General features: G+C 46.4%; 1 non-coding gene across 1 annotated transcript; it reads left to right on the forward strand.

The window, feature by feature from the left end:
* Nucleotides 1–5,348: 5,348 nt before the first annotated feature.
* LOC123455695 lies at nucleotides 5,349–5,475 on the forward strand. The gene has a single exon (XR_006634078.1). It is a non-coding gene; the product is annotated as a small nucleolar RNA SNORA33 (small nucleolar RNA).
* The last annotated feature ends 2,159 nt before the right edge of the window (nucleotides 5,476–7,634 follow it).

Below are 7,634 nucleotides of genomic sequence, written 5' to 3' on the forward strand. Positions count from 1 at the left end.
AGTGGTCCTACCTGCATCTGTTTCTTTATTTCCTATTGGATGGAATAAGAATATGCTTATGGTTGTGTGTGTGTGTGTGTGTGTGTGTGTGTGTGTGTGTTTGACTTACAGGCTTAATAAGCCAGAGGTACTGAACACTTGTTTCCAGAGTGGAAATTCAGTGCATTGCCTGGATCTGTAAATATCAAAGCCCCAAGGTACAGATAGAAACCTTATGTCTTCAAATAGCAGAATCACAGCCAAGGTCAGCTAAACAAAGAAGCTGAAAAACCGCAAGCCTAGGCGTTACATTAGAACACGGGAAAGGCTGTACCTCCCCAGGTACCCCGTCAACGGGAGAAAGAGAGGAGCGACCCACCGCGGCATTCAGGGACCGCAAGCTTCAGTCTGCGCTCGGGCAGTGATGCGCCGCCGTTTCGGGGCTGCCCTTGACCTTGCCTCACGTCTGCTGCTGAAAGTCTCCCAGTCTCTCTATCCAGAGAGGGCTATACTTCTTCTAACACCCCCACCGCGTGAATGTCCCTGCTTGTCTGCATTCTCCCACCACGATGGACTGAGCCCTCCGAAACCCTGAGCACAAGAAATCCTTCCTTAAAAGTCGTTGATGTCAGGCATTCTGTCATGATGAGCAGGAGAGTTGCTAATGCAGCCAGCCTCTCTACCTGGGGTCACTCCTGCCCCACACTCACTTCATGCTTAGCTTCCAGAATGCCTGTGTAGGCATGCAATGAGAGCTCCTGACTAGTGACTGATGTGACAGAACTCCACTGCTGTCCGGGAATGGGCCACCTGAGGTTTCTGGGTACTGAACATTAACAGCTGCTACTGGATCACAACTAGACCCTGCTCATGTCAATGGAGCCTTTATTAAGAACAGATCCCACCCAACACTCTGTTGTTTAATGAATTATGTAGGTTTTCCGTGGCCTGCAAATTCTTTTGTCATCCAGGATCAGCAGAGCTTTTCCCACTTTGTTTCCCATTACAGCCCTACATGGGTTCTTCATCTGATGATCGGGTGACATCGTTTGGACACATGGGGAACTTCAGCAGGTCTGCTCCCTGCCCACCCTGTTCTTGTGACGAGCACATTTCACTGGAGTTACGTGTGTATCGACTTCTCTGTCTTCTCATCCTCAGAAGCAACTTTCTGTGTCTTACTCACCTGTGCACCGCCAGAATCTAGCACAAGGGTTTGAACATTGTAGACCCTCAAAGTGGAGACTCACACAAAAGCTGAGCACACTAACCACGGCAGGAAGCCCTCTGACTCCAGCCACAGAAGGCTTCACAAAGATAGCAGCGCCTGCTTTGTGTCCTAGATGGGGACAGAATGTCAACTGGTAGAGATAAGGGGAAGAGCATTTCAGTGGAGAGTCACTGCAGAGAATGGGAAGCAGCAGAGAATGTTCCAGAAAGAGCAAGTTAGTCTTCCTAGGCTAGGTGGGCTGGGGTGGAGTTGATGCTGGAAAAACAACAAAGACTGGGTTTATAGCCCATGGCACCGCCAGGCTAAGCACTCAGTGGTGTATCGCGGATGGCTGTCTACACAAGGCAAGGGTTGCGAGTGGCATAGTGATTCAGGCTGGCTTGTCATGTCTTTTCTGCATTTGCCAGGAAAGTTATTAGAGTAAGGTTGTTAATGTGCCAGTCATGAGGGGTGAACTCACTGATGTGACAGAAAATGAGGCGACCTGAGTGGGCGAGGAAAGCTGCTGTCACTGTCATTCATTGGCAAACCCTGGATGGGGCCATAGATCAGACTGCTTCACTTTCATTTACTGTTGTCATTCAGATCCACCAGAAAGAAGTAAAAGAAAATGTCTAAGAAATTGAAAGACACCTCCCAAAAAATGGTCTGCAGGAGTCCTGGCTTCCACAGTGGGTGAGATTAACAAGAAGTGGGACCATCAAATCAGTCTCTGGGGCCTGTGGAAGGCATAGAAGCCCTGGGGCCTGCTCATACTGAGTAAGGTCCCCAGGACTGAGCTTTGGGGGTCCCCCTTTGAAGGCTGGGGATGGCACTGCCATGTGCCCCGCGGTCTGACTACTGGCTCTGGCCTCTGCATTGCCCAAGGGCTTCCACTGCGCTGACAGGGACCGAGCAAACCTTGGCTGGGGGAAGCCATCCACAAAGACCAGGGGCCACGTATTCAGCTGCCAGGGCTACTGTGCAGGTATATCACCCGCCCTTCCCGACATCCAGTGCTCTCCTTCATTCAGACACAAGCACAAGTGTGGGCAGAGTTCCAGACCCCACGCTTTAAGGGGTTTCTCTTGACACTTACCGTCCGTGGCAAAGAGGGGTCCCTACCATGCCCACTCAATAGTCCCCTGTGTTCCCCCAAAGTCTTGCTCTTCAAGGCTGTCCTGCTGAAAGCCTGGCCTTCTGGATCCCGCCCATTACGAGCTCCCTGCAGACTGGGTGCGATCCTTGCTTCATGGAGCGCCGCTTCTGTCAGCCTTCCCAGTGCCCCCACGCCCACAGCAGCACTCCGGTTTTGCGTGCCAGGGTGGATAAGAAACTTTGGACATAAAAACTGCATTAAACACACCACTGGGGCTTGGGATACAGGACAGAGCTGATGTTACTGTGTGAGCAGCACCAAGTAGAGAAATAGCAGGTGGGTGTTGGGCTCCTGTTTTATTCCTCAAAAGGGCAGTAAAGCCCTGTCTGCAGCCTGCTTGATGTGATTGAAACAGAGCTTAATGGAGTAGAGAGAAGGGAAGAGAACATTTTTTCCATTAAGTCTGCGTGAGAGGGGGAAAAAAATCAACAAAATGATTTTTCCATAAAACAAAGAAAAACCTAGCAGTTAAGAAAATGAGTGAAAGGCTTATTAGGTGAAGAACTATTCTATTATTCTATTTACTTGCTACATTCCATAATTACTACCTTTCTTCCTTTAACAACAACAAACACCCTGGTCAAATGGCAGGAGAAACTGTCTGCCTGTGGCATCATAAAGGAGCAGGGCCATGTGGCAGCTTCTGCGGGTTCTGCTTCCTTGGGCAAAATCATGATGGCAGACAATTCCCAGATCTGTATTGAGACCCTCACACCCACTGCCAGAGATAAAATGCATTTGGAACATTGCAGTACTTGCCCCCAAAGAAAAAATAATAAAGACCAATTGACTAAAGCTATCAGCAGAAACACTTGATTTTTTAAAATTTATATTACTTGAGAGTGATAGAGAGAGAAAACCAGATAGAGAGAGAGAGAATGGGTGTGCCAGGGCCTCCAGCTACTGCAGACGAATTCCAGATGTATGTGCCACCATGTGCATCTGCTTATATGGGTCCTGGGGAATCCAGCCTCAAACCAGTTTCATTAGGCTTCACAGGCAAGCACTTAACAGCTAAGCCATCTCTCCAGCCCTGATTTTTTTCTTTTTTTTGTCCAGTAAGAGCCAAGAGAGAAGCCAGCCCTGAAACCAGAGCTGGAGACTTTGACCTTCGACCAGCCTTCACAGTTGGCCACTCCAAGGTGGCATGCCAGGAGGAGGAGCCTGGTTGGGCAGGCCAGCTAGAGCCACAGCATAAGAGAAAGAAGGATACTAATAATGGAAACCATCCTCATTCACCCCTCCAATGACAAGCCCTAGTCTGTCCCTGGCCTCTCCCACAATGCCCAGGAAGGTCCCCACAGCCTAGGGCTCCATCTAGCTAGAGATAATCCTTCACCCAAATATTCTGAATATTAAAAATATCAAACAAGTGACAAGTCTGCTTGGAGTTGCAAAGCAGAGACCATAACTATTTAATCCATGCTGGGTTTCATGCTCCCTCCTCTCCTCTATCCAGCCACATGGAAGGTGAGAGGGATACTGAACTGTTTAAGTGTGCTCCTCAAATATTCAGGTATTAGAAATGTAACTCCCCAATTCATGTTAGCTCTATTTGAAGGTGGAAATGTTGGGGAATAACCAGGAGGTTATAAGGATCGAGCCTTCGGAGTGGCATCAGTAACTTCATAAGAAAGGAAGTTGGGCCTTGTAGTACATCTGGAATTCCAACACTTGAGGGGAGGGAGCAAGAGAATCTGGAGGTAAAGCCCAGCCTCAGCTATGTAGCAAGTTTAAGGCAAGCTTGGGCTATAGGATACCTTATCTCAACAAGGGGGGGCATGAGAGATAACTCAGTCACTAAAGTGCTTGCCTTGCAAACATACTGAGTTCAATCCTCAGAACCCACATAAAAACACTGGGCATGGGCTAAAGAGATGGCTTAGTGGTTAAGACACTAAGGACCCATGTTTGACTCTCCAAATCCCACAAAAAAAAAAAAAAAAGGTGAGGCAAGTACAAGGTCACACGTGTCCACCGGTTGGTGAAAGCATCTCTTTTGGAGTTCAATTTCAGTGGCTGAAGTTCTGGTGTGTCATTTCTCTCTCCCTCTGCCTGTATCTCTCCCTCTCTAAAATAAAAGAAGAAAAAAGGAAAAATGATGCTGGGCATGGTGGCTGGTCCACACCTTTTTTTTTTTTTTTTTTTTTTAGTTTTCTACATTATACTTTTTTCTCAATTTTTATTAACATCTTCCATGATTATAAAAAATATCCCATGGTAATACCATCTCTCCCCCCACTTTCCCCTTTGAAATTCCATTCTCCATCCTATCCCCTCCCCATCTCAATCAGTCTCTCTTTTATTTTGATGTCATGATCTTTTCCTCCTCTTAGGATGGTCTTGTGTAGGTAGTGTCAGGCACTATGAGGTCATGGATATCCAGGCCATTTTATGTCTGGAGGGAGCACATTGTAAGGAGTCCTACCCTTCCTTTGGCTCTTACATTCTTTCCGCCACCTCTTCCGCATTAGACCCTGAGCCTTGGAAGGTGTGATAGAGATATTACTTGGTACTCCAGTCACTTCTTTCCAGCACCATGATACCTTCTGAGTCATCCCAAGGTCACTGCCATCTGAAAAGAGAAGATTCTCTACCCAAAGTAAGAGTAGCATTAACATAAGGGTATGAATATCAAGAGAAGTGTTTTCTGGGCAGTTTGATAAGCATAGTATATATATTTATCCAGACATCATCATTACACCCCTAGGGCTCATGACTCCTCCTATTTTAAGTTTTCAGTATCAGGGATATATTCCCTCCCGTGGAGCAGGCCTCTAGTCCAATTAGAGGGCAGTTGGTTTCTACCATGATAGACATGCCACTATTGCACCCATTGGCTCATTTGGCCTGGCTGGGGTGGCCCACACTTTTAATGTTAGTGCTGGGGAGGAAGGGACAGGTGGATTGCTGACACTCACTAACAGCTGAGTCTAGCCTACTTGGAAAACTCTAGACCAAGAGAGACTCTGCCTCAAAAAAGATGAGTGGTCAACCAGCCAATTAGCCCACTTCTCTGAATGTATTTATTTCTACAGAAACATAGAAACATCTGGCAATAGTGATGCCATTGTATGAGCCTGAAGAACAACTGAGGTCATTAAGGCTCCTGAAAGTGGCTACACTATCATAATGTTGAAACGTTTTCCTAAGACCTAATTAAAATTTTACTGTAACTTGTTCTAAGTTTAATGAAACTTGAAAAAGTTAGTAGATTACATGAAAAAAAAAATTATAAAAGGATGAATGATGCCTGTGGGAAATGACACTTGAGGTTGGCTGCCTCCACGTGCATGTGCTCAGATGTGCACATGGACAAACACATGTGCACACACAAATATCACATACATAGAATAAAAAGGCAGAAACAAAAAGAAGAGTGAGGCCCAGGTAATGCACCTGCCATACAGTCTTCATCAGATACTGAACATATGTATACCAACCTTTTGGACTTCCCAACCTCTAGAACCATGAGCCAAATAACTTTATATTTTTTATAACTTACCCAGTCTCAGGTATTTTGCTACAGCAACAGAAAATGGACTGATGCAGGTAGAAATTGTCAGAAATAAAATAAATTTGGAAGAATGGTATTTTCAAATGTCTAATTATTTTTTAAAATTATTTATTTATTTAAGAAAGTGAGACAGGGCTGAAGAGATAGCTTAGTGGTTAAGAGCTTGCCTGTGAAGCCTAAGGACCCCAGTTCAAGGTTCAATTCCCCAGGACCCACATAAAGCCAGATGTACAAGGTGGTGCATGCATCTGGAATTTGTTTGCAGTGGCTGGCGGCCCTGGCACACCCATTGTCTGTCTGTCTCTCTCTCTCTCTCTGCCTCTTTCTCTCTTTGTTTGTCTGTCACTCTCAAATAAATAAATAAAAATACACAAAAAAAAATTTTAAAGAGTGAGACAAAAAGGGACAGAAAAAGAGGAAGAGAATAGGCATGTCAGGGTCTCCAACCACTGCAAATAAACTCCAGACGCATGCACCACCTTGTGCATCTGGCTTATATGGATCTTGCAGAATCAAACTGAAGTCTGTTGGCTTTGCAGGCGAACACCTTAACCACTAAGCCATCTCTCCAGCCCCTGTCTAATTAATTTTGAAAATCACTTGTAAAGCCCAGGGTATAGATTTGCACATGTGTGCCACACTGTACTGTGGGTTTCACATCCTCACCCCTCTGCCCAGAGCCTGACAAGCCTTGATCTCAGCGTGGCCTTCTCCCACAGGGCACAAAACAGTTGCCGTGGATGCAGTGCCCAATTTGACACAGAGCGTTCATGCAAGAAGTCAGGGCTAAGAAACGTCCGGTCTCACGCTTAGCATTCTTGTTTTCATCAGTTATAGGAGCTCCTCCATTTGCATGACTAACCCCCAGCAAGACTTCTCATTAACGCATCTCCCGACCCACTCATCTTCCCCGGAGGTTTTCATCACTTGCAAAACCTTTGGGGGAAGATTCCAAAGAAACTGATCTGCCATCAGCTGTCCTGGGAGTTGTTATGAGGCACCTGACCAGCTTCCTTCAGCAAGGAGACAGGGACGCATTGTCTCCTCACTGCCGAGCAAGTGGGGTGGTGGAATGGCTCAGTCACTGGCAATACTTCAACCAAAGACTGAAGGCGCAAAAAAAAAAAAAAAAAAATCACCTTTCCTTCCTCATGAGAAACCAGAATTTACTTATTCAATGGAGACACTGGGGATTCCACTTCATAAAATCCTCTTAAGATGCACAGAATCAAGATATCTACTTTTAAGCAAGGCATGAAAAATTCCAGCACTTGGGAGGCCATGGTGGTGAGGGTGGCATAAGTTCTAAGCCAGCCTGGGAAACAGAGCAAGACCCTGTCTCATTCATTCATACATACATACATACATACATACATACATACATACATACAAACTTCTGCAGCAGTAACCTTTTCATTTCTGGGACAAAACATCCACCCTGAAGCAGCTTATGGGAAGAAATTGCTTATTTCAGGGTTATAATTTCCAGGGCAAGTTTCATCCGGGCAGGGGCAGGATGACAGTACAGAGGCAGGCCGTCACTGCTTGGCACATGTCAGCAGCAGAGAAGGAGATGCAGGCTTGAGCAAGCCGGGCACCTGTGGCAGGGCTGGCTTAGCAGACCTTGGAGCTGGCTCCGTTCACCCACTGGCACACCTCCTCCAGCAAGGCCCCGCCTCCCAAAGGCTCCCCCAGCTGGGGAATGAGTACGAGGCTTAATCCCGGACACGTGGGGTTATGAGTGTCACTTCACATTCAAACGCCACACC

The sequence above is a fragment of the Jaculus jaculus genome, chromosome 17, assembly GCF_020740685.1.
Source record: "Jaculus jaculus isolate mJacJac1 chromosome 17, mJacJac1.mat.Y.cur, whole genome shotgun sequence".
NCBI lineage: Eukaryota > Metazoa > Chordata > Mammalia > Rodentia > Dipodidae > Jaculus > Jaculus jaculus.